General features: G+C 51.6%; 1 long non-coding RNA gene across 1 annotated transcript; it reads right to left on the reverse strand.

Moving 5' to 3' along the window:
- Positions 1 to 1,219: 1,219 nt before the first annotated feature.
- Positions 1,220 to 25,477, reverse strand: LOC129641025 (uncharacterized). Its single transcript, XR_008709047.1, has 3 exons — positions 25,404 to 25,477; positions 12,410 to 12,672; positions 1,220 to 1,520 (listed from the first exon to the last, which is right to left on the reverse strand). It is a non-coding gene; the product is annotated as an uncharacterized LOC129641025 (long non-coding RNA).
- Between the last annotated feature and the right edge of the window lie 447 nt (positions 25,478 to 25,924).

The following is a 25,924-nucleotide window of genomic DNA, read 5'->3' on the forward strand; positions in this document are numbered from 1 at the left end:
TACCTAATTAGGCAAACTGTAATTAGGCAAATACATTTATATTATGTATTTATAACAATATATAAAGTATTGTTAAATGTACCACCTGTACAGCATCTCCACCGCACATACCACTTTCTCTAATCCCACCAACTCATTTTCAGTATTATGTGTTGGCCAGGAGCTGGGCCAGTCTTTCCCAGCAATGTTAAGAGACGTCTGTTCCTGTGTCTAATAGCCCTGGCGTTTTATTCTCTTGAATTAAAAGATCTTTTAAAGGCCTTGGAACTGTAATTTCCTGCACCCAAAAGGCTAGATCACTAGATCCAAATGTTTTGTGGCTCTTAGCTTGAGAAGTCAAGTTTTTCCTTGTCTGATAGTAAGGTAAAAGTAAAAGCTGTGTTACTCTTTGACCTTTATTAATTTGTACAGTTTTGATAGGCAGTGAGATCAAGACTTTAATTTCTCAATATCATCAGAATCTACTACACCATGCACCAGCGAAATTTCTTTTCTTTCTTTTTTTTTTTATTTAATTTTTTTTTAAAAGAAAGCGAGCTACGCCCCAGGACAAATCTTACAATGTCCTCAGATAGGGGGCCAGCCACTCCGGTTGGAATTGGAGTAAGCGGCACATCAGGGGTTAATATTGTTATTAAATCTCCTTGCCTTTTCGCTTTTCTCCTAGCCTGGGTGAGACCCCCCTGAGGGAGTTTTCTCCAAGGAGCACGCTCTGAATATTATGTACTAAAAGCTCCTTTGTTTAAAAAACTTTTTATCTTCCTCAGTCTTAGGCAACCCTTTGGGAGGCTTTGGGGGCAAAGTGGGGAACTCCTGGGTCCTGGGAGGCACAATCGAAGGCGGTGGTGGTCTCCTTAAATCAGAAAGTGGTGGTAAGTTTTTTAAAGGTTTGTGCAGAGGGGGAGGGAGCTCGCCAGGGCTCTCGGCCGCAGCGTCCTGTAAGCCCTCTCCTTCCTCGGGAGGTAGACCACTTTCTCCCTCCTTTTTTTTTTTTTCAATGGCAGAAAATATGATCTGTGCAGTAAATGGAGACTCACCACCATCCACCTCTATAGCCTCCCCCATAGGCTATTTAACAGCCTCGTGACGGAGGTCCAGGACATTTCTAATCATATTCCACAGTCAATAAATATTTGTCTATTCTTAGATGCAGAGAAATCCATTTTTAATTTTTTTTTTAATTTTAGAGAATATTTTTATTTATTTTGTAACCTCTTTACCCTGGCTAAACTTCAGAGGGGACTAGAAAAGAAGCCTCAAGGTGAGGATCGAGTTCATCCTTGGGACTAGAGAAAATCCTTTTCCGGGAAACTCCTAGCGGTGGCCCTTTACCCCGACATGGAGGAGGAGGCATAGGGGGATGGGAGCGTCCCGAAGTTTTCCTCTTCTGTTCCGGAGATCCTTTAACTGTTTGGTAACTAAATCTTACGAACTGTCTGATCGGGGATGTTTCCCTCAACCTCCTAGGAGCGGATGGTCTGATTAGGGATGTTTTCTTAAACTTTTAGGAGCATCTTTAGCTAAAAAAAAAAAAAAACAATCCTCATCAGAATGGCATCGAGCTGCTGTTTCCTCTAAACCTTTTTCAAATTGAGGGGAGAGCTGATCTTTCTTTTCATCCCTATCTTTTACATGCTCATTGGCAGTCATAGCGGCTAGCCATTCATTTAGCTGTCGATAGCTAGGTATAGCCTCTTCATTTTCACTTTTCTTTATAACAGGTACCTTTTCAGATTTGCTTTTTTGTTTAACAGGTACTTTTCCAACTTTACTTTCCACTTTAACAGGTACCTTTTCAAATTCATGAGCTGGATCTAAAACATCTCTAGTCATATTCCACAGAGGAAAGGTGTAAGTAGGGATTTTTTCCAAACCTTGCTGAGCACAATAAGCTCTTAGCTGTTTTCCTAGTTTTTTCAAGATATCTAGGTTAACAGTGCCTTGTTGTAGAAACCAAGGGCAGTGGTCTTGTACAAATGTAAAAAATGATTGAATGGAAGATGTTTTAACCTTGATTCTTCTTTTACTTAATAACTGTAAAATTACTCCTATAAAGAGCTGTCTTTCATTTGATTCAGTGTTGCCCATGTCAGAAAATTAAGGATAGTAAAAGATTTTGCTTTTAGCTATCTAAAGATTAGGCCCTTTTTGTCAGCCTTTTTAGAAACCGTTTTTTCTCTCTAACTCTTCAACACTTCCCACTCCTCTCGCCCTGTCTATTCTACAGGGGGATCTGCAGCCCCCTAAGTGGGATCCTATCTGTCCCCAAAACTGAACACTGGGGGAATGGGGTTGGGGATTTACCTTCGAAATGCCTGTCTCGGGCGCCACCTGCAGAGGTCCAGGCCCAGCTGATCCAGGGTATTTGAAGGGAAGATGGAGTAGGCGACCTATTTATATATTTATTTATTCATCAAAGATATACAGAGTAATAGAATGAGGATAGCTCAGTAGGAAAATTCAGTGGAGAAAAGCAGCTGAGTAGCTTGGTTTATGCGGAAAATCAATATAACCCATGACACCAGGTTAGCTCTGACCACGGAGGCTGCAAGTGCCCTCTAGAATAGAGGAAGTTGCCCCACCTTAGACACCTTATCGAGTAGGTCTTCGAAGCCCAGGCAAATAAATGGTCGCAGAGGATATCCGCGCTCCAGATGGACACTCATCTGAAAATTGAGGGGAATAATGACATGGGGAGACCAAGCGTTGGCGAGCAAGGCCCGTAACTTTATTTTCAACACAGGTTTTAATACCCTAAGTTACACATAGAGGATAATAGGGGATGCAAAGTCAGCAGTCTTTAATCCTTATCAAAAACCAGGGTTTCTTTTCTGCAGATTTATCGTATTAAAATGGTTTAGATGATTTACATCATCTTCTGGCCAGAAGACCTATTAACATTTTATGACTCTTGACAAAGACTTATCAACCATAAGAGTTATTTTCTCTAAGAGTAATTGTTTAAGGTTTGGCGCAATCTTTCGAAGATAAAATTGCATTCCTATAGGGAGGATGTGTAATGGGTTTACAACAAAGAAAATAATTTATTACCTTAAGGGTCTAAAGTTACTAACATCAAGGCCAGTATTTATTTTTTCTACATACCAACTATATTAATTAACACACATTCAAGGATACAATTCAGGGGATGTGGAAACTTGGCAAAAAGGATTGGTTCATCAATGAAATCTTTTACTAGTTTTATTCTGACAGTTTCTAACTCTCTGAGAGGCTCTAAGCTATTTGAATATCTTAAACTTCCCGTGCGTCTCGAGGCTGGGAGACTGTACACAATCGTATGCATAGCTGTAGGAGACCGGGTAAACTTGTCAGGCGAGTTAGAAAACCATCTGAGGGGTTTGGATTTAAACACTCCTAATTGCCCAGGCACCCTTGATGCGACCCCAAAAGTTCCCCAATATACCGGTCTCACTCCAAGGGAACACCGAAGTTCCTGGCACCACTTCATTTGAGCCCCTTCTCCGCTCCTGATCACGGCAGGAAGGTCGATCCCCCTGCTTTGTCTAGAAGGGGTTCCCGACCTTCATGGCGCACCTCAGGATGAGGCCAGTCTCACGAAGAAATTCGAGACGTAGCCTCGTGTTGGTGCCACGTGCCAAAAGACCCCGATTTCTCGGTCTTGCTCTTGATAAGAACCCGATGCCCGGACACCTCTTCTAAGGCAACCCTGTGGATGAAGGCACTACATGAGGGGGCACTGGCAACCCTGTTCATCGTCCGGAAAACCCCGCAGGATCCACATACAGCTCCACAACTGGCCTGTCACCCCTTAAACAATGAGAGAGGAAAGCGGAGTCCCCTTCCTCAGACAAGACGAGGCCTGAGTATCCAATCCCAACTCTGCAGGCACGCTTCGATCTGAGTCAGAAATGGAGAGGAAACCTGAGGTTCCTGCCTCAACCCGAGATGAGGCCCTCTTCCATTAAAACAAACCCAGTGGAGTCCCGAGAGTCCACTCCCATCTCCACAGTATCCCTGACTTCTCATAGGCATTCTGATAAGCTCCTTGAGGCCACCGGCAAACGTCGAGGGAAATAAGGGTTTCCTGCCACAATCGAAGAAAGACCTCGAGAGTCCTTCTTCAATGCGTCTTGAGGTCAGATTCCCCTACCATAACTCGAGAGAAATAACGCGCTCCCCCTCGCCACGCACATGGAGACCTGACTTCCCTGGCGCCACATGAGAGGCTCCCTGAGCTCCCTGACGTACCTCGTGTGAAACCCCACACTGGCGCCGCAGCTCGAGAAAACCCACAAGACCCCTCCGTCATCGCGAGATGAGGGCCATCTTTTCCTGCATGGCCTGGAGAGCAGTCCCAAGTCCTCTCTCCAAACTTCACAGGAGGCTTGACTCCCTTTAGGCCACAAAGTGGGCTCCAAGAGGTGCCCGTCGCGACTCGAAAGGAGAGCGGAGTCCTTTGCTTCCCTTCGACACGAGGCCTGACTCCCTGGGTGAGTCTGGAATGCAAACCTGAGATCCCTGTGGCCCTTGGAGAGGAACATTAGGTCCTGGACACAAGCCTAGATGAGGTCTCCTTTGCCCTGCAGTGACTCGAGCGCAACCCCCAGCTCTCCCTCGCAACTCGAATGGATGATTGGACTTCCCTGGCCCAACACAAGAGGAAGCCTGAAATCCCCGTCGTAACTCGAGAATCCCACCGCAACTCGAGAAAAACCACGTGGCTCCCCCGTCATCGCAAGATGAGGCCCTTGGCCGCTACAGCGTATCAAGAGAAGTCCCACGTTCCATCCTGAAGTACACAACGGTACTTGGCACCCTTGATGCGACCCCCAAAGTTCCCTGACATACCGGTCTCACTCGAGGGAAACACCAAATTTCACGGCACCACTTCCTGTGAGCCCCTTCACCCCTCCTGATCGCAACAGGAGGGTCGACTCCCATGCTTTGTCTGCAAGGGGTTCCCGACGTTCCCCGCGAACCTCTGGATGAGGCCGGTCTCATGAGGAAATTCGAAAAGTAGCCTCATGGTTGGTGCCACATGCTGAAAGATCCCGAATTCCCGGTCCACTCTAGATAAGAACCTGACACCCGGACATCTCTTCGAAGGCAACCCTGTGGATGAAGGCACAACACGAAGGGACACTGACATCCCCATGCATCGTCTGGAAAAACCCGCCAATTCCACTCACAGCTCCAAATGTGGACTGTCACCCCGTGAACAACTCGAGAGGCAAGTGAAGTTGCATTCCTTCACACAAGACGAGGCCTTACCCTCCTGGCCCAACTCTTCAGGGACCCTGCGATCGGAGTCAGAAATGGAGAGGAACCCTGAGGTTCCTGCCTCAACTAGAGAAGAGGCCCTCTTCCATTGAACCAAACTCAGTGGTGTCCCGAGAGGCCCCTCCCAACACCACAGTATCCCTGAATTCTCAGAGGCTCCCTGAGAAGCTACCTGAGGTCACTGGCACAAGTCGAGGGAACCCAGAGTTTCCTGAAGTAACCCGAGAAAGACTTGGAGAGTCCTTTTTCAACGTCTCTTGATGCCCGATTCCCCTACCATGACTCCAGAGCAAGGACGCGCTCCCCTTGCCACAAGCAGGAAAACTGACTTCCCTAGTACCACACAAGAGGCTCCCTGAGTACCCCATCGTACTTCGTGAGAAAACACACAGTGGCGCCGCAGTTCGAGAAAAACCACAAGATGCCCCCGTCAAGGAGAGATGGGGGCCTTCTTTTCCTGCCTGACCTGGAGAGCAATCCCTGGTCCTCTCTCCAAACTTCACAGGAGGATTGACTCCCTTTAGGCCACTCAGTTGGGTCCAAGAAATACCCGGTGCGACTCGAGAGGAGAGCGGAGTCCTTTGCTTCCCTCGAGACGAGGCCTGACTCCCCGGGTGAGTTTGGAATGCAACCCCGAGATCCCTGTCGCCCCTGGAGTGGAACATTATGTCCTAGACACAAGCCTAGATGAGGTCTATTTTGCCCTACAGTGACTCGAGAGCAACCTCCATCTCTCCCTCACAATTTGAATGGAAGATTGGTCTTCCCACGGTCAACACAAGAGGAAGTCTGAATTTCCCATCGTAATTCGAGAATTCAGCCTCAAGTCTTAAAAACCATGTGGTTCCCCCTTCATTGCAATATGAGGCCCTTGCCAGCTAGAGTCTCAAGAGAAGTCCCACGTTCCATCTTAAAGTTCGAAATGCTACTTGGCACCCTTGATGCGACCCCAAATTTCCCCAACATACCAGTCTCACTCCAGGGGAAGACCGAAATTCCCGGCGTCTCCAGGGAAGTCCCATGTTCCGTCCTTAAGTGTGAAACGGTACTTGACACCCTTGATGAGACCGCAAAAGTTCGCCGACACGCTGGGTGCCTCGAGGGGAACACCGAGGGTCCCGGCACCACTTCATCTGAGCCCCTTCTCCCCTCCTGATCGCGACAGGAGAGTCGATTCCCCTGCTTTCTCTGGAAGGGGTTCCCGGCCTTCCTGGTGCACCTCAGGATGAGGCCGGTCTCAGGAGGAAATTCGAGACTAGCCATGTGTGAGGTGCCACGTGCCGAACGACCCCGATTTTCCGGTCCGCTCTTGATAAGAACCCGATGCCTGGACACCTCTTCGAAGGCAACCCTGTGAGTGAAGGCACAACACGAAGGGGCACTTACACCCCCGTTCACCATCCGGAAAAACCCGCAGGGTCTACACACAGCTCAACAAGGGGCCTGAGACTCCCGGAACAACTCGAGAGGCAACCAGAATTCCATTCCTCAGACAAGACCAGGCATGACTCTCCTGTCCCAACACTGCAGGGACCGTGCAGTCGGAGTCCGAATCCGAGAGGAAGCCTGAGGTTCCTGCCTCCCCTCGAGATGAGGCCCTCTTCCATTGCGCCGAACCCAGCAGAGTCCCGAGAGGCCCTGCCAACTCCACAGCATCCCTCACCTCTCAGAGTCACCATGGGAAGTTCCCTATAGTCCCCTGCAGAAGTCGAGGGAAACGAGGGTTTCCCGCCGCCACCCGAGAAAGACCTCGAGAGTCCTTCTTCAACGCGTCTTGAGGCCCTAGTCACTTCCCATGACTCGAGAGTGATGACCAGCTCCCCCTCGCCATGCGCATGGAGACATGAGTTCCCTGGCACCACACGAGAGGCTCCCTGAGGTCCTCGTCGTGCCTCGTGAGAAAACCCCCACGGGCGCCGCAGCCTGAGGAAACCCATGAGACGCCCCCGTCATCGCTAGATGAGGGCCTTCTTTTCCTACCTGGCCTGGAGAGCAATCCCGAGTCCTCTCTCCAAACTGAAGAGGAGGCTCGACACCCTTGAGTCCACTCATTGGGCTCCAAGAGATCCGTGTCGCGACTTGAGAGGAAAGCGGAGTCCTCTGCTTCCCCTTGAGGCGAGGCCTGACTCCCTGGGGAAGTCTGGAATGGAAACCCGAGATCCCTGTCTTCCCTTGAGAGGAATATTAGGTCCTGGACACACGCCTCGATGAGGTCTCTTTGGCCCTGTAGTGACTCGAGCAGAACCCCCAGCTTTCCCTCGCAACTCCAGGGGAAGATTGGGCTTCCCAGGGCCAACCCAATAGGAAGCCTGAAATCCCCGTCGTTTTCGAGAATCCAGACTCAACTCGAGAAAAACGACGTGGTTCCAACGTCTTCACAGAATGAGGCCCTTGCCCGCTACAGCGTCCCCAGGGAAGTCACATGTTCCGTCCTGAAGTGGGAAACGGTACTTGGCTCCCTTGTTGTGACCCCTAAAGTTCCCTGAAATGCCGGGTTCCCTCGAGTGGAACACCTAGAGTCCCGGCCCCACTTCATCTGAGCCCCATCTCCCCACCTGATCACGACAGGAGAGTCGATTCCCCTTCTTTGTGTGGAAGGTGTTCCCGGCCTTCCCGGCGCACCTCAGGATGATGCTGGTCTCACGAGGAAATTCGAGATGAGCCACGTGGGTGCTGCCACATGCCGAACGACCCCGATTTCCTGGTCCGCTCTTGAAATGAACCCGATGCCCGGACACCTCTTTGAAGGCAACCCTGTGGGGGAAGGCACAAAATGAAGGGGCAATGACACCCCTGTGCATCTTCTGGAAACACCCGCAGGTTCCACACACAGCTCGACAAGGGGCCTGAAACCCACTGAACGAGTCAAGAGGCAAGCAGAGTTCCATTACTCAGACAAGATGAGGCCTGACTCTCCTGTCCCAACCCTGCAGGGACCCTGCGGTCGGAGTCAGAAATGGAGAGGAAGCCTGAGGTTCCTGCCTCCAATCGAGATGAGGCCCTCTTTCATTTCGTCAAACCTAGTCGAGTCCCGAGAGGCCCCTCTAACTCCTCAGTATCCCTCACCTCTCAGAGGCTCCTGGGAAGTTCCCTAAGGTCCCCGGTAGAGGTCGAGGGAAATAAGTGTTTCCCGCCCCTACCCAAGAAAGACCTCGAGAGTCCTTCTTAAATGCGTCTTGAGGCCCTAGTCCCTCCCATGACTCCAGAGCAATGACGCGATCTGCCTGGCCACACGCATGGAGGACTGACTTCTCTGGCGCCACACGAGAGGCTCCCTGAGCTCCCCATCATATCTCGTGAGAAACCCCACACTGACGCCGCAGCTCGAGAAAACCCATGAGATGCTCCCGTCATCAAGAGAGGAGGGCCATCTTTAACTGAATGGTATGCAGATCAAGCGTGAACCTTCTGTCCAAGCTACACAGGACGCTTGACTCCCGTTAGGCCACTCATTGGGCTCCAAGAGTTACACGTCGTGACTCGAGAGGATAGTGGAGTCCTTTGCTTCCACTCGAGACGAGGCGTGACCCACCAGGTGAGACTGGAATGCGACCCCGATATCCCTGTTGCCCCTGGAGAGGAACACTACGTCCTGGACCCAAGCCTAGATGAGGACTCTTTGCCCTGAAGTGACTCGAGAGCAACCCACAGCTCTCTGTGACAAGTTGAATGGAAGATTGGACTTCGTGGGCCAACACAAGAGGAAGCCTGAATTCCCCGTCGTAACTCGAGAATCCCGCCGCAACTCGAGAAAAACCACGTGTTTCCCTCGTCATCGCAATATGAGGCCCTTGCCCGCTAGAGCATCTCCAGAGAATTCCCACGTTCCGTCTTGAAGTGCGAAACTGTACTTGGCACCCTTGATGCGACCTCAAAAGTGCCGTGACATACCGGTCTCACTCGAGGGGACCACCGAGGTTCCCGGCACCACTTCATCTGAGCCCCTTCTCCCCTTCTGATCGCGACCGGTGGGTCGATTCCCCTGCTTTGTCTGCAAGGGGTTCCCTACCTTCCCGGCGAACCTCAGGATGAGGCCGGTCTCCCGAGGAAATTCGAGACGTAGCCTCGTGGGTGGTACCACATGCTGAAAGACCCCAATTTTCTGGTACGCTCTTGAAAAGAACCCGATGCCCGGACACCTCTTTGAAGGCAACCCTTTGGATGAAGGCACAACACGAAGGGGCACTGACATCCCTGTGCATCGTCTGGAAAAACCCACAGGTTCCACACACAGCTCAACAAGTGGCCTGTCACTCCGTGAACAACTCGAAAGGCAAGGGGAAATCCATTCCTCCACAGAAGACGAGGCGTGAGTCTCTTGTCCATACTCGGCAGATACTCTGCGACCCGAGTCAGAAATGGAGAGGACCTCTGAGGTTCTTGCCTCCATTCGAGATGAGGCCCTCTTCGATTGCACCAAACCCAGTTGAGTAACGAAAGGCCCCTCCCAAATCCAGTGTCCCTGACTTCTCAGAGGCACCCTGAGAAGTTGCCTGAGGTCACCGACACAAGTCGAGGGAACCCAGGGTTCCCTGCCGCAACCCGAGAAAGACCTCGAGAGTCCTTCTTCAATGCGTCTTGAGGCCCAATTCGCCTACTATGACTCGAGAGCAATCACGCACTCCCCTTCACCACATGCACGGAGACCTGACGTCCCTAGCACCACACGAGAGGCTCTCTGAGTTCCCCGTCGTACCTCGTGAGAAATCTGATACTGGCGCCGCAGCTGGAGAAAACCCACGAGACGCCCCCGTCATCGCGAGATGAGGGCCTTTTTTCCTGCATGGCCAGGAAAACAATCCTGAGTCATCTCTCCAAACTCCATAGGAGGCTTCACTCCCTTTACGCCACGCAGTGGGCTCCAAGAGATACCCGTCGCGAATCGACAGGAGAGTGGAGTCCTTTTTTTCCCCTCAAGACGAGGCCTGACTCTCCGGGTGAGTCGAGAATGCAACCCTGAGATCCCTGTCGGCCCAGTAGTGGAACACTAGGTCCTGGACACAAGCGTAGATGATGTCTATTTTGCCCTGCAGTGACTGGAGAGCAATCCCCAGTTCTAACTCGCAACTCGAAAGGAATACTGGATTTTCCTGGCGCCACACAAGAGGCTCCCTGAGATCCCCGTGGTACTTCATGAGACACCCCACACTGGCGCCGCAGCTCGAGAAAACCCACGAGACGCCACCGTCATCTCGAGATGAGGGCCTCCTTTTCCTGCATGGCCTGGAGTCCAATCCCGAGTCCTCTCTCCAAACTCCACAGGAGGCTTGACTCCCTTTAGGCCACACAGTGGGCTCCAAGAGATACCCATCGCGACTCAAAAGGACAGCGGAGTTCTTTGCTTCCCCTCGAGACGAGGCCTGACTCCCCGGGTGAGTCTGGTATGCAACCCCCAGATCCCTGTCGCCCCTAGGGACGAACATTAAGTCCTAGACACAAGCCTAGATGAGGTCTATTTGGCCCTGCAGTGTCTCGAGAGCAATCCCCAGTTCTAACTCGCAATTCGAATGAAAACTGGACTTCCCTGGGCCAGTTGAAGAGGAAGCCTGAATTCCCCGTCGTAACTCGAGAATCCCGCCACAACTCAAGAAAAACCACGTGGTTCCCCCGTCATCGAAAGATGAGGCCCTTGCCCGCTACAGCGTCTCAAGAGAAGTCCCACGTTCCGTATTGAAGAGCGAAAAGTTACTTGGAACCCTTGATGCGACCCCAAAAGTTCCCCGACATACCAGTCTCACTTGAGGAGAACACCGAGGTTCCCGGCACCAATTCATCTGAGACTCTTCTCCCCTCTTGATCGCGACAGGAGGTTCGATTCCCCTGCTTTGTCTGGAAGGCGTTCCCGACCTTCCTGGCACACATCAAGATGAGGCCAGTCTCACGAGGAAATTCGAGACATAGCCTCATGGGTGGTGCGACATGCCAAAAGACCCCGATTCCCTGGTCCGCTCTTGATAAGAACCCGATGACAGAACCCAACTCGAAGGCAATCCTGTGGATCAAGGCACAACACGAAGGGGCAGTGACACCCCGGTGCATCGTCCAGAAAAACCCACAAGTTCCACATACAAATCGACAAGTGGCCTGTCACCCCATGAACAACGCGAGAGTCAAGCGGAGTTCCATTCCTCCACACAAGACGAGGCCTGACTCTCCTGTCCCAACTCTGCAGGGACTCTGGGATCCGAGTCAGATCCGGCGCATTCGAAGCCAGGAGAGGAACCCTGAGGTTCCTGCCTCAACTTGTCATGAGGCCCTCTTCCATTGCACCAAACCCAGTGGAGTTCCGAGAGGCCCCTCCCAACTCCACAGTGACCCTGACTTCTCAGAGGCACGCTGAGAAGCTTCCTGAGGTCACTGGCACAAGTCGATGGAACCCAGGGTTTCCTGCTGCAACCTAAGAAAGACCTTGAGAGTCCTTCTTTAACACGTCTTCAGGCCCAATTCCCCTACCATGACTCGAGAACAATGACGGGCTCCCTCTCACCACGTGCATAGAGACCTGACTGCCCTGGCACCACGTGAGAGTCTCACTGAGCTCCCAGTCTTACTTCGTGAGAAACCCCACACTAGCGCCACAGCTCGAGAAAACCTACGAGACGCCCCAGTCATTGGGAGATGAGGGCCTTCATTTCATGCATTGCCTGGAGAGCAATCCCGTGTCCTCCCTCCAAACACCAGAGGAGGTTTGACTCCCTTTAAGCCACTCAGTGGGCTCCAAGACATACCCGTCCGACTCGAGAGGAGAGCAGAGTCCTTTGCTTCCCCTCGAGACGAGGCCTGACTCCAAGGTGAGTCTGGAATGCAACCCCGAGATTTCTGTCGAGTCTTGAGATGAACATTAGGTCCTGCACACAAGCCTTGGTGGGGTCTCTTTTGCCTTCAGTGACTAGAGCGCACCTCCAGCTCTTCCTCGAATCTCGAATGGAAGATAAGACTTTTGTGGGCCAACACAAGAGGAAGCATGAATTCCCTGTGGTAACTCAAATATCCCACCGCAACTCGAGAAAAACCAAGTGGTTCCGCAGTCATTCCAAGATGAGGCCCTTGCCCGCTGGAGCACCCCAAGAGAAGTCCAACGTTCCATTTTGAAGAGTGAAATGGTACTTGGAACGCTTTATGCAACCCCAAAAGTTACCCGACATACCTGTCTCACTTGAGGGAAACACCGAGGTTCCCAGCAGCACTTCATCTGAGCCACTTCTCCCCTCCTGATCGCCAAAGGAGGGTCGATTCCTCTGCTTTGTCTGGAAGAGTTTCATGACCTTCGCGGCACACCTCAGGATGAGGCCGGTTTCATGAGGAAATTCAAGACAACCCACGTGGGTGCTGCCAAATGCTGAACGACCCCGATTTCCCAGTCCGCTCTTCATAAGAACCCGATGCCCGGACACCTCTTCGAAGGCAACCCTGTGGATGAAGGCACAAATCGAAGGATCACTGACACCCCCGTGCATCGTCTGGAAAAACCTGCAGATTCCACACACAGTTTGACAAGGGGCCTGAAACCCCATGAACAACTCGAGAGGCAAGCGGAGTTCCATTCCTCAGAAAAGACGTAGCCTGACTCTCCTGTCCCAACTCTGCAGGGACCCTGCGGTCTGAGTCCGAAACAGAGAGGAAGTCTGAGGTTCCTGCCTCCCCTCGAGATGAGGCCCTCTTCCATTGCGACAAACCCAGCGGAGTCCCGAGAGGACCCGCCAACTCCACAGTATCCATCAACTCTCAGAGACACCCTGGGAAGTTCCCTAAGGTCCCCGGCAGAAGTCGAGGGAAATGACTTTTCCCGACACAACCCGAGAAAGACCTCGATAGTCCCTCTTCAACGCGTCTCGAGGCCCTAGTCCCCTCCCATGACTCGAGAGCCATGACGCGCTCCCCCTCGCCACGCGCAGGGAGACCTGACTTCCCTGGCGCCGCACGAGAGGCTCCCTGAGATCCTCGTCGTGCCTCGCGAGAAAACCCCCAAGGGCGCCGCAGCTCGAGGAAAGCCCTGAGACGCCCCCGTCCTCACGAGGTGAAGGGCCTTCTTTTCCTACATGGCCTGGAGAACAATCCCGAGCACTCTCTCCAAAATGAAGAGGAGGCTTGACTCCACTGAGGCCACTAGGGGGCTCCAAGAGATCCGCGTCGCGACTCGGGAGGACAGCGGAGTCCTTGGCTTCCCCTCGAGACGAGGCCTGGCACCCCGGGGGATCCTGGAATGCAACCCCGAGATCCCTGCCTTCCCTGGATAGGAACATTAGGTCCTGGACACACGCCTAGATGAGGTCTCTTTGGCCCTGCAGTGACTCAAGGCAGCCCCCAGCTTTCCCTCGCCACTCGAATGGAAGACGGGGCTTCCCAGGGCCAACAGAGGAGGAAGCCTGTAATCCCCGTCGTCACTCGAGAATCCCACCGCAAATCGAGAAAAAACACGTGGTTCTAGCGTCTTCGCAAGATGAGGCCCTTGCCCACTACGGCGTCTCAAGGGAAGTCCCATGATCCGCCCTGAAGTGCGAAACGGTACCTGACACCCTTCGTACGACACCCAAAAGTTCCCCGACACGCCGGGTTCCCTCGAGGGGAACACCGAGAGTCCCGGCACAGCTTCATCTGAGCCCCTTCTCCCCTCCTGATCGCGACAGGAGAGGCGATTCCCCTGCGTGGTCCAGAAGGGGTTCCCGGCCTTCCCGGCGCACCTCAGGATGAGGCCGGTCTCACGGGGAAATTCGAGACGAGCCACGTGGGTGGTGCCACATGCCGAACGCCCCCGATTCCCCGGTCCGCTCTTGAGAAGGACCCGAGGCCCGGACCCCTCTTCGAAGGCAACCCTGTGGGTGAAGTTACCACTCGAAGGGGCACTGACACCCCCGTGAGTCGTCCGGAAAAACCCGCGGTTTCCACACACAGCTCGACGAGGTGCGTGAGACACCCTGAGCAATTCGAGAGGCAAGCGGAGTTCCCTTCCTCAGACAAGACGAGGCCTGACTCTCCTGTCCCAACTCTGCAGGGACCCTGTGGTTGGAGTCCGAAAAGGAGAGGAAGCCTAAGTTTCCTGTCTCCCCTCGAGATGAGGCCCTCTTCCATTGCGCCAAGCCCAGCGGAGTCCCGAGAGGCCCCGCCAACTCCACAGCATCCCTCACCTATCAGAGGCACCATGGGAAGTTCCCTCAGGTCCCTGGCAGAAGTCGAGGGAAATGAGGCTTTCCCGCCGCAACCCCAGAAAGACCTCGAGTGTCCTTCTTCAACGCGTCTGGAGGCCCTAGTCCTCTCCCATGACTCGAGAGCCATGACGCGCTCCCCCTCGCCACCCGCACAGAGACCTGACTTCCCTGGCACCGCACGAGAGGCTCCCTGAGATCCTCGTCTTGCCTCGTGAAAAACCCCCACGGGCGCCGCAGCTCGAGGAAACCCCTGAGAAGCCCCCATCCTCGCGAGGTGAGGGCCTTCTTTTCCTGCCTGACCCAGACCGCAATCCTGAGTCCTCTCTCCAAACTGAAGAGAAGGCCTGACACCCTTGAGGCCACTCAGTGGGCTCCAAGAGATCTGGGTCGCGACTTGAGAGGAGAGCGGCATCCTTTGCTTGCCCTCGAGGCTAGGCCTGACTCCCCGGGGGAGTCTGGAACGCCACCCTGAGATCCCTGTCTTCCCTTGAGAGGAACGTTAAGTCCCGGACACAGGCCTAGATGAGGTCTCTTTGGCCCTGCAGTGACTCGAGTGCAACCCCAAGCTTTCCCTCGCAACTCGAATGGAAGATTAGGCTTCCCGGGGCCAACACAAGAGGAAGCCTGAAATCCCCGTCGTAACTCTAGAATCCCGCCGCAACTCGAGAAAATCCACATGGTTCCAACGTCTTCGCAAGATGAGGCCCTTGCCCGCTACGGCGTCTCAAGGGAAGTCCCACGTTCTGTCCTGAAGTGCGAAATGGTACCTGACTCCTTTCATGCAACCCCCAAAAGTCCCCCACACGCCGGTTTCCCTCGAGGGTAACACCGAGGGTTCCGGCCCCACTTCATCTGAGCCCCTTCTCCCCTCCTGATGGCGACAGGAGAGTCGATCCCCCTGCGTTGTCTGGAAGGGTCACCGGCCTTCCTGGCACACGTCAGGATGAAGCCGGCCTCACTAGGAAATTTGAGACTAGCCCCGTGGGTGGTCCCACATGCCGAAAGACCCCGATTTCCCGGTCCGCTCTTAAAAAGAACCCGAGGCCCAGACACCTCTTCGAAGGCAACCCAGTGGGTGAAGGCACAACACGAAGGGGCACTGTCACCGTCGTGCATTTCCGGAAATACCCGCAGGTTCCACACACAGCTCAACAAGGGGCCTGAGACCCCCTGAGCACCTCGAGAGGCAAGCGGAGTTCCCTTCCTCAGACAAGACGATTCCTGACTCTCCTGTCCCAACTCTGCAGGTACCCTGCGGTCGGAGTCCGAAACGGAGAGGAAGCCTGAGGTTCCTGCCTTCCCTGGAGATGAGGCCCTCTTCCATTGCGCCAAACCCAGCAGAGTCCTGAGAGGCCCCGCCAACTCCACAGCATCCCTCATCTGTCAGAAGCACACTGGGAAGTTCCCTAAGTTCACCGGTAAACTTTTATTGCACAAGGTCCCCATGAAAAGGCCCACGCAGCAGGACAGCCACAGATTCTCTCTGCCATTAAAGGGCAGTAAGGTGCCCTCCCCTCTTCTTTGCTGCCTCGGCGGCCACCAGGGTGCAATTCGCATACCCTTCCCTTTCCCATCCTAGCAGGTGCTCCAGGGCCCGCTGGCCTACAAAGTGCCAGAAGCAGGGCTGGGCCAGCCGGCCAGAATTCAGGGTTCTGTCCCTTGGACTTCCAGCAGACACTAGGCTGCTTGGGAAAACCGCGCAGACTCTGAGGATTTTCAGCAGAGGGGTGGAGTGGTAAAGGCCTTGACCCCAAAGACGAGGCCTTCCTGCGACCGCCAGGTTGGGGAGCTCTGAGACTGTGCCAACACAGGGCGGAATACATGGTTCCCTGCTCCACGCAGTCCCCGTTCCCTTACCTGTGTTCCGCACCCCTCCGCTGTGGCCAATGGATGCCGATCCTTGGGGATCCAGGAGTTCACGAAATGGGCATTCCCAGCCGCAATGGCGACCCCCAACAGCACATCTGGAAAGCCCTCCCCCACCCCTGCCAGGAGCCGACCCCCGCTGCGAAAGGACCCCCACCCCGCCCCGCGCCGCCAGGTTTCATCCCGGCCCTGCCGGGCTCCCGGCGGGTTCCCAGCCATATTGGCGACCCCCGGGAGCACAACAGGGACCGACCCCCCACCCACAGCGAGCGGAATCTCGACCTGTGCAGCCAAGGTTTACCCCACCCTGGCTGCGCTCCCGGCGCGTTTCCAGCCGCAGTGGCCGTCTCCGAGAGCACAACTGGGAAGCCCTCCCCTACCCCCGCCAGGAGCCGACACCCGCCCTGCGCCGCCCGGGGCGCCCCACCCCTGCCGCGCTCCAGAGGTGCTGCCCACCTTCACCAGCGGCTCTCGGTGAGCCCCGTCCCCACGCCCGGTTCCAGGAGAGGCTCTCGGACCTCGCTGCTGCCGCCAGGTCAAACATGAGGACAATACATACACCCCACAGAGACAATCCAAGCTGTCTATGATTTAGGGATAAAACGAGGACTACAGAAAGGCAAGATGACCTGACCTAGGAGGGCCATGATATTCTATAGAACCAGACAAAGTTGGTTACCAAGGAAACTTTTTTCCTTGGAACCCGGAAAGCTGGTTCTTTGCATATGCAATGACCAACAATTAGCTTGTTACCAAAGCCTGCCTCACTGCCACCTCCATCCCCCCACTCCCCAGAAGACTGGCTCAAAGAAATATTTTAAATCTCAGGCGAAAACCTGGAAGATGTCTTGTCTGTCTGTTTGGATTAAGGTATGTGTCAGTGTTAGCCTTGTGTTTTTTGATAATATTGCTCAAGTTCTGTGTTCTGATTTCAATGGTCTCAAGACAAGGCAGCCCTTCCAAATCAAACTGCTGGAAATACAAGAAAACATTGACCTAAATGAATGTCAGAGTCCCGTGAACTGGGAACTAGTCAATATGAAATATCTAGTATTTTTGGTTTTGCTCCTCCATTATAGACATGTCTAAGAGTCAACAACATTAAGCACAACATGTTCATAGTGCCTAGGTTTCTTTTGAGGTAAAAATTGCTCTATTGTTATATCTGTCACAAGCTTGTCAGCAAGAAACTACCTGGAAACGACAACAACAAAAGTAAAAAATGTAAATGTGATATGAGCTTTTAGACAAACTCTTTACAATAATTATACTCTAAAATATCTGCCTCTCATAGTCTTGATTGAAGGCAGAGGAGAAGGGGATGACAAGGGTACGATGGTTGGATGGCATCACTGACTTGATGGACATGAGTTTGAGCAAGACCCTGGAGCTGGTGACAGACACGGAAGCCTGGCGTCCTTCAGGCCACGGGGTCCCAAAGAGTCAGACACGACTGAGCAACTGAACTGAACTGAACTAACAAACGTTTCTCCAGGTGTTTTGGTTACCCGAGTTTCTATCCTTGTGACGACAGTGTATTGAATAGCTAGGTCATTTCCAAATAAATGAAAGTTCTGAAACATTCACGACTTGAAAGGACCTCCCTTTTACACAGAAACAAAAGAGATTTTTGACTCTCCATGAATAGTGTCTGGCACCATCCTGACATGTTAAATGTAAGAAAGCAATTGTTTTGTTTTGTTTTGTTCTGTTCTTGGGGGTGGGGGGAGGGGGGCGGGCTATAGCCAATGCCAATATAAAAGTCAGTTCTTGGTTGCTGAAGGGAAATGTATGACTTGTTATATCAAGAAAGTATGTGGAATGCAATGGCACTTGAGGAAGGAAAACGAAGTAGTTCTGTCTTACAGGCGGCAGTTTCAGGATGGGAGAAGCAAAGGAATGGGTACAGAATGGGATAAGGAGGTTGTAGGGAAAGTGGACCCCCAGAAAAGAGTTCTGTGCCTAGCACAAGTTTTCTTGAGATGTCGAACTGCCTTTGCTAATGGAGTTTAAGTTTCTTTACCTCTTAAGTGATCTCTTCTAGGTTGACCTAGAACAGAAATTTTTGGTTAGCTTTGGCTAAGTGGAGAAGTAGTGTTTCACGGTGACATATGTGATCCTTCCTGACTGTTTGCAGCCCTTTTGATATCGATGCCTTGCTTCTGCTGCTGCTGCCGCCGCCGCTGCTGCTAAGTCGTTTCAGTCGTGTCCGACTCTGTGCGACCCCATAGACGGCAGCCCACCAGGCCCCGCAGTCCCTGGGGTTCTCTAGGCAAGAACACTGGAGTGGGTTGCCATTTCCTCCTCCCATGCATGAAAGTGAAAAGTGAACGTGAAGTCGCTCAGTGGTGTCCGACTCTTAACCACCCCATGGACTGCAGCCTACCAGGCTCCTCCATCCATGGGATTTTCCACGCAAGAGTACTGGAGTGGGGTGCCATTGCCTTCTCCCATATCTATGCACAAGCCTGCCTAAATAATTGACTTCTAGCTAGCTTTGGGATGCCAATGACCATCCACCCTTACCAGGCAACAGAGAAGAGAAAAACACTTACCACAGGAGGTCCTGGTAAGGAACAAGGAACTAACAAGCTCCCGCCAACCAGGATTCTGCAGAGGTCAACAAGAGGTCAGTAAGAGATGGAAGACTGCAGTCCAGAGGTCCTAGCAACTTCCATCTTGCAGCAGAGACCCAGCATAGTCAAAACGAATTCAATGTTGCAAAAAATAAGTAAACAAATAAAGGACAGAAGTCCTTTGAACACATGACTGAGATTAGGGGTGAGGAAGTACATGTACGGTGCCCGGAAAATCTTAAAGTATGAGAAAGGAAAGAAATTAAAGACAACTATCAAGCTGTCCGAACTGATAAAAACGAAAGATTACACAGTTTTTTCTGTATATATTAGCAGATAATAATCTGAAAAGGAATTTAAAAAAATTCCCTTTCAATAATGTCAACATGAATACAACACTTTGCCATGGATGTAACGAGGATGACAAGACTGGCACACTGGAAATTATACACCGTGGCTGAAAACTATCCTGAATACATGGACAGCTATTCCATAACAATGGAAAGACTTAAGATGGCAATACCATGGAATGCATCTTCAATCTGAAATGAAGATTTGATATGATTTGATCGCTCAGAGCTTTTGTGTCATCAATTGTTATTAAAGTATAAATGAGATAGAGAAAGCTGCTGACTTAGACTTGAGGCGGGGTGTACGCCCTGCTGGTCTCTAGCCAGATATTCTACAGGCACTAGCAGTCAGCTAAGGAAAGAAAGGCACTGTCTCAGGGAATGGCACCAGGCCCCTCCCCCACGACATGCCTTGAGGTCACATTGGCAGCAGGTGAGTCATCCTGGGCCAAAAACTGATTGACATGAATCTTGAAGAAAGGCAGTATTCCAGGCAAATATATCATTTCCTTAACATAGATTAGGAGAACAAGGTACGAGGAAAACATACTGTTTTGTTCAAGTCGCTTCTGAGCCTATTGGGGGAACCGACCTGAAGCCAGAGTCCAGCAGATATACATAGGATATTTACATCGCTTAAGACAAACATTTCCTCAGGAACAAATGCATTGCTTAGCTCAAGGTTTGTCTGCGAAATTCTTACACATCAGGAGATGGCTCCGAGCTGGGTTTCTACACACAAGAACATGAATGCAAAGGACAAGCCTGCACAGCCCATCTGACCCCTCCCCCACAGCTAGCAGCATTTCCAAGTGACCTCCTAAGGCCTTCCCCAAAATACAGGGGCACCTCTGGGTTTCCTGTTTCAAGCTCTTCGAACACTTTTCTTAAAAAAAAAAAAATCCTGCACACTTCTTGATAGAATGCCACAGTGCAAGGAAAACAGGCCTTCAATACTTAAACCTCCCTGTGCCAAACACTTGGGGCTTGGTTTTGTTTTGTTTTGTTTTTTAATTACACCACCACATAATTTAAACTTTTTACAATTTCTAATTATTCAGTACCAAAACACCAAACTTTTATTGCACAAGGTCCCCATGAAAAGGCCCACGCATCAGGACAGCCACAGATTCTGCCATGAAAGGGCAGCAAGGTGCCCTCCCCACTTCTTTGCTGCCTGGGCGGCCACCAGGGTTTGAAATCCATGCACCCTACTAACTTTCTAGGGTGCAATTCGCGGACCCTTCCCTTTCTCATCCTAGCAGGTGCTCCAGGGCCCGCTGGCCTACAAAGTGCCAGAAGCAGGGCTGGGCCAGCCGGCCAGAGTTCAGGGTTCTGTCCCTTGGACTTCCAGGGGACACTAGGCTGCTTGGGAAAACCGTGCAGACTGAGATTTTTCAGCAAAGGGGTGGATCGGTAAAGGCCTTGACACCAAGGGCGAGGCCTTTCTGCAACCGCCAGGTTGGGGAGCTCCGAGAATGTGCCAACAGAGGGCGGAATACGTGGTTCCCTGCTCCAAGCAGTCCCAGTTCTCTGACCTGTGGCCCGCAGCCCTCCGCTGCACCCACTAGATGTGGATCCTTGGGGACACATTAGCATAGGAAATGGGCGTTCCTAGCCGCAGTGGCGACCCCGGAGAGCACAACTGGGACCGAACCCCCACCCACAGCCATCTAAATCTCGACCCGCGCAGCCCAGGTTTACCCCGCCCCTGCCGCACTCCCAGCGCGTTTCCAGCTGCAGTGGGGACCCCCGAGAGCACAACTGTTACCACCCCCCACCCCCTCCCGACCGGAACCCCGACCCGCGCCGCCTGGGATCGCCCCGCCCCTGGCGCACTCCCGGCGCATTGCCCACTTCCACCAGGGGCTCCCGGTGAGCCCTGTCCCCACGCCCGGTTCCAGGAGAGGCTCTCGGACCTCGCTACTGCCGCCAGGTCAAACACGAGGACAATACATCCACCCCACAGAGAAAATCCAAGCTGTCTATGATTTAGGGTTCAAACGAGGACTACAGAAAGGAAAGATGTCCTGACCTAGGAGGGCCATGAGAGTCTATAGATCCAAACAAAATTGGGTACCAAGGAAGCTTTTTTCCTTGGAACCCGGAAAGCTGGTTCTTTGCATATGCAATGACCAACAATTAGCTTGTTACCCAAGCCTGCCTCGCTGCCACCCCCACTCCCCCCCCCCCACTTCCCAGGAAAACGGCTCAAAGAAATATTTTAAATCTCAGGCGGAAAACTGGAAGATGTCTTGTCTGTCTGTCTGGATTAAGGTATATGTCAGTGTGAGCCTTGTGTTTTTTGATAATATTGCTCAAGTTCTGAGTTCTGATTTCAATGGTCTCAAGACAAGGCAGCCCTTCCAAATCAAACTGCTGGAAATACAAGAAAACATTGACCTAAATGAATGTCAGAGTCCCGTGAACTGGGAACTAGTCAATATTAAATATCTAGTATTTTTGGTTTTGCTCCTCCACTATAGACATGTCAAAGAGTCAACAACATTAAGCACAACATGTACATAGTGCCTAGGTTTCTTTTGAGGTAAAAATTGCTCTATTGTTATATGTGTCACAAGCTTGTCAGCAAGAAAGTACCTGGAAACAGCAACAACCAATGTAAAATATGTAAATGTGATATGAGCTTTTAGATAAACTCTTAACAATAATTATACTCTAAAATATCTGCCTCTCATAGTCTTGATTGAAGGCAGAGGAGAAGGGGATGACAGAGGATAAGATGGTTGGATGGCATCACTGACTCGATGGACATGAGTTTGAGCAAGCCCCTGGAGTTGGTGATGGACACGGAAGCCTGGCGTCCTGCAGGCCACGGGGTCACAAAGAATCAGACTCGACTGAGCAACTGAACTGAACTGAACTTACAATCGTTCCTCCAGGTGTTTTGGTTACCTGAGTTTCTATCCTGGTGCTAAACTAAGTGACGACAGTGTATTGAATAGCTAGGTCACTTCCAAATAAATGAAACTTCTGAAACATTCACGACTTGAAAGGACCTCCCTTTTACACAGAAACAAAAGAGATTTTTGACTCTGCATGAATAGTGACTGGCACCATCCGAACATATTAAATGTAAGAAAGCAATTTTTTTGTTTTGTTTTGTTTTGTTCTGTTCTTGCAGGAAGAGGGGTGGGCGCTATTATCACTGATAGGTATGCTCACCAATCTATCAAATGCCAATATAAGAGTCAGTTCTTGGTTGCTGAAGGGAAATGTATGACTTGTTATTACAAGAATGTATGGAATGCAATCACACTTTAAGAAGGAAAACGAAGTAGTTCTGTCTTACAGGTGGCATTTTCAGGACGGGAGAAGCAAAGGAATGGGTACAGAATGGGATAAGGAGGTTGTAGGGAAAGTAGGCCCCCAGAAAAGAGTTTTGTGCCTAGCACAAGTTTTCTTGAGATGTTGAACTGCCTTTGCTAATGGAGTTTAAGTTTCTTTACCTCTTAAGTGATCTCTTCTAGGTTGACCTAGAACAGAAATCTTTTGTTAGCTTTGGCTAAGAGGAGAAGTATTGTTTCACGATGACATATGTGATCCTACCTGACTGTTCTCATCCCCTTTGATATCTATGCACTGCTGCTGCTGCTGCTGCAGCTGCTAAGTGGTTCAGTTGAGGCCGACCATGTGCCACGCCATAGATGGCAGCCCACCAGGCCCCGCAGTCTCTGGGGTTCTCTAGGCAAGAACACTGGAGTGGGTTGCCATTTCCTCCTCCTATGCATGAAAGTGAAAAGTGAAAACGAAGTCACTCAGTGGTGTCCGACTCTTAGCCACCCCATGGACTGCAGCCTACCAGGCTCCTCCATCCTTGGGATTTTCCAGGAGTGGGGTGCCATTGCCTTCTCCCATATCTGTGCACAAGCCTGCCTAAATAATTGACTTCTAGCCAACTTTGGGATGCCCATGACCACCCACCCTTACCAGGCAACAGAGAAGAGAAAAACACTTACCACAGGAGGTTCTGATAAGGAACAAGGAACTAACAAGCTCCCACCTACCAGGATTCTGCAGAGGTCAACAAGAGGTCAGCAAGAGATGAGAGACTGCAGTCCAGAGGTCCTAGCTACTTCCATCTAGCAACAAACACCCAGCATAGTCAAAACGATTTCAATATTAAAGAATAAATAAATAAATAAATAAATAAATAAATAAAAGGACAGAAGTTCTTTGAACACATGTCTGAATTTAGGGGTGAGGCATTACATATGTGTCCCAGGATAATCTTAAAGTGTCAGAAAGTAAAGAAATTAAAGACAACTATCAAGCTGTCCAAACTGATAAAAATGAATGATTACACAGTTTTATCTGTATACATTAGCAGATAATAATCTGAAAAGGAATTTTAAAAAATTCCCTTTCAATAATCAACATGAATAAAACACTTTGCCATGGATGTAACGAGGATGACAAGACTGGCACACTGGAAATTATACACCCTGGCTGAAAACTATCCTGAATACATGGACAGATATTCCATAACGATGGAAAGACTTAAGATGGCAATACCATGGAATGCATCTTCAATCTGAAATGAAGATTTGATATGATTTGATCGCTCAGAGCTTTTGTGTCATCAAGTGTTATTAAAGTATTAAAGAGATAGAGAAAGTTGCTGTCTTAGACTCGAGGCGGGGTGGGGGGGGGTAGTAAGAGTACCCCCTGCTGGTCTTTAGCCAGATATTCTACAGGCACTAGCAGTCAGCTAAGGAAAGAAAGGAACTGTTTCAGGGAATGGCACCAGGCCCCTCCCCCACGACATGCATTGAGATAATATTGGCAGCAGGTGAGTCATCCCGGGCCAAAACTTGATTGACATGAATCTTGAAGAAAGGCAGTATTGCAGGCAAATATATCATTTCCTTAACATAGATAAGGAGAACAAGCTAGGAGGAAAACATGCTGTTTTGTTCAAATCGCTTCTGAGCCTTTTGGGGGAACCGACCTGAAGCCAGAGTCTAGCGGAAATACATAGGATATTTACATCGCTTAAGACAAACATTTTCTTAGGAAAAAATGCATTGCTTAGCTCAAGGTTTGTCTGCGAAATTCTTACACATCAGGAGATGGCTCCGAGCTGGGTTTCCACACACAAGAACATCCATGCAAAGGACAAGCCTGCACAGCCCATCTGCCCCCCTCCCGCACAGCCAGCAGCATTTCCAAGTGACCTCCTAAGGCCTTCCCCAAAATACAGGGGCACCTCTGGGTTTCCTGTTTCCCTCACTTCGAACACTTTTCTTAAAAAAAAAAAATCCTGCACACTTCTTGATAGAATGCCACAGTGCAAGGAATACAGTCCTTCAATATTTAAACCTCCATTTGCAAAACACTTGGAGCTTGGTTTTGTTTTGTTTTGTTTTTTAATTACACCACCACATAATTTAAAGCTTTTACACGTTCTAATTATTCAGTTCCAAAACACCAAACTTTTATTGCACAGGGTCCTCATGAAAAGGCCCACGCAGCTGGACAACCACAGATTCTGCCATGAAAGGGCAGCAAGGTGCCCTCCCCACTTCTTTGCTGCCTGGGCGGCCACCAGGGTTTGAAATCCATGCACCCTACTAAGTTTCTAGGGTGCAATCCATGGACCCTTCCCTTTCCCATCCCAGCAGGTGCTCAAGGGCCCGCTGGCTTACAAAGTGCCAGAAGAGGGCTGGGCCAGCCGGCCAGAGTTCAGTGTTCTGTCCCTTGGACTTCCAGCGGACACTAGGCTGCTTGGAAAACCCGCGCAGACTCTGAGATTTTTCAGCAGACGGGTGGAGCGGTAAAGGCCTTGACCCCAAAGGCAAGGCCTTTCTGCGACCGCCAGGTTGGGGAGCTCCGAGAATGTGCCAACAGACGGCGGAATACTTGGTTCCCTGCTCCACGCAGTCCCAGTTCCCTTACCTGTGGTCTGCAGCCCTCCGCTGCACCCACGGGATGGCGATCCTTGGGGACCCAGGAGCGGACGAAATGGGCGTTCCCAGCCGCAGTTGCAACCCCCGAGAGCGCAACTGGGAATCCCTCCCCATCCCCCCCGTGAGCCGACCCCGCCCCGCTCCGCCAGGGTTAGCCCCGCCCCTGCCGCGCTCCCTGCGCGTTCCCAGCCGCAGTGGCGACCCCGGGAGCACAACTGGGACCGACCCCCACCCAAAGCCATCTGAATCTCGACCCCCGCAGCCCGGGTTTACCTGTCCCGGGTGCGCTCCCGGCGAGTTTTCAGCCTCAGTGTCCACCTCTGAGAGCACAACTGGGAAGCCCGCCCCCACCCCCGCCAGAAGCCGACCCCCGCCCCACGCTGCCCGCGTTCGCCCCGCCCCTGCACGGTCCAGGTACCTTCCCAGCTTCTAGCGTTCACGCCCGGGTAGGAGCAGGATGTAGGAGTATGGGAGATGTGTCTGGAGCCTGACAGCCTCAGCTCCGCTCTGGCCTGCCCTTTGGACCTAGGAGCCAGGCCAACTTGCAGAGGGCTTAGGGCCCCATTGTATGCAAACTACCAAGGCCTACCGCAAGGAGAGCTCTGTCCGAGGGAAGGGAAGTGCCCCAGGCTGCGTTCCCAAGCTGTTGCTTGGCAATGCAGACTCAGCGGTAAACGGAGGGAATCAGGCTCTCTGTAGCCGCAGCTTCACACACAGGTGTGTCTCCGTAGGAATCAAGAAAGATCCTGACAGGGTGAGGTTCATTAGAGCTATACTAAAGAGCAAAGGCTTGT

Source organism: Bubalus kerabau, unplaced genomic scaffold (genome assembly GCF_029407905.1).
Source record: "Bubalus kerabau isolate K-KA32 ecotype Philippines breed swamp buffalo unplaced genomic scaffold, PCC_UOA_SB_1v2 scaffold_56, whole genome shotgun sequence".
NCBI lineage: Eukaryota > Metazoa > Chordata > Mammalia > Artiodactyla > Bovidae > Bubalus > Bubalus kerabau.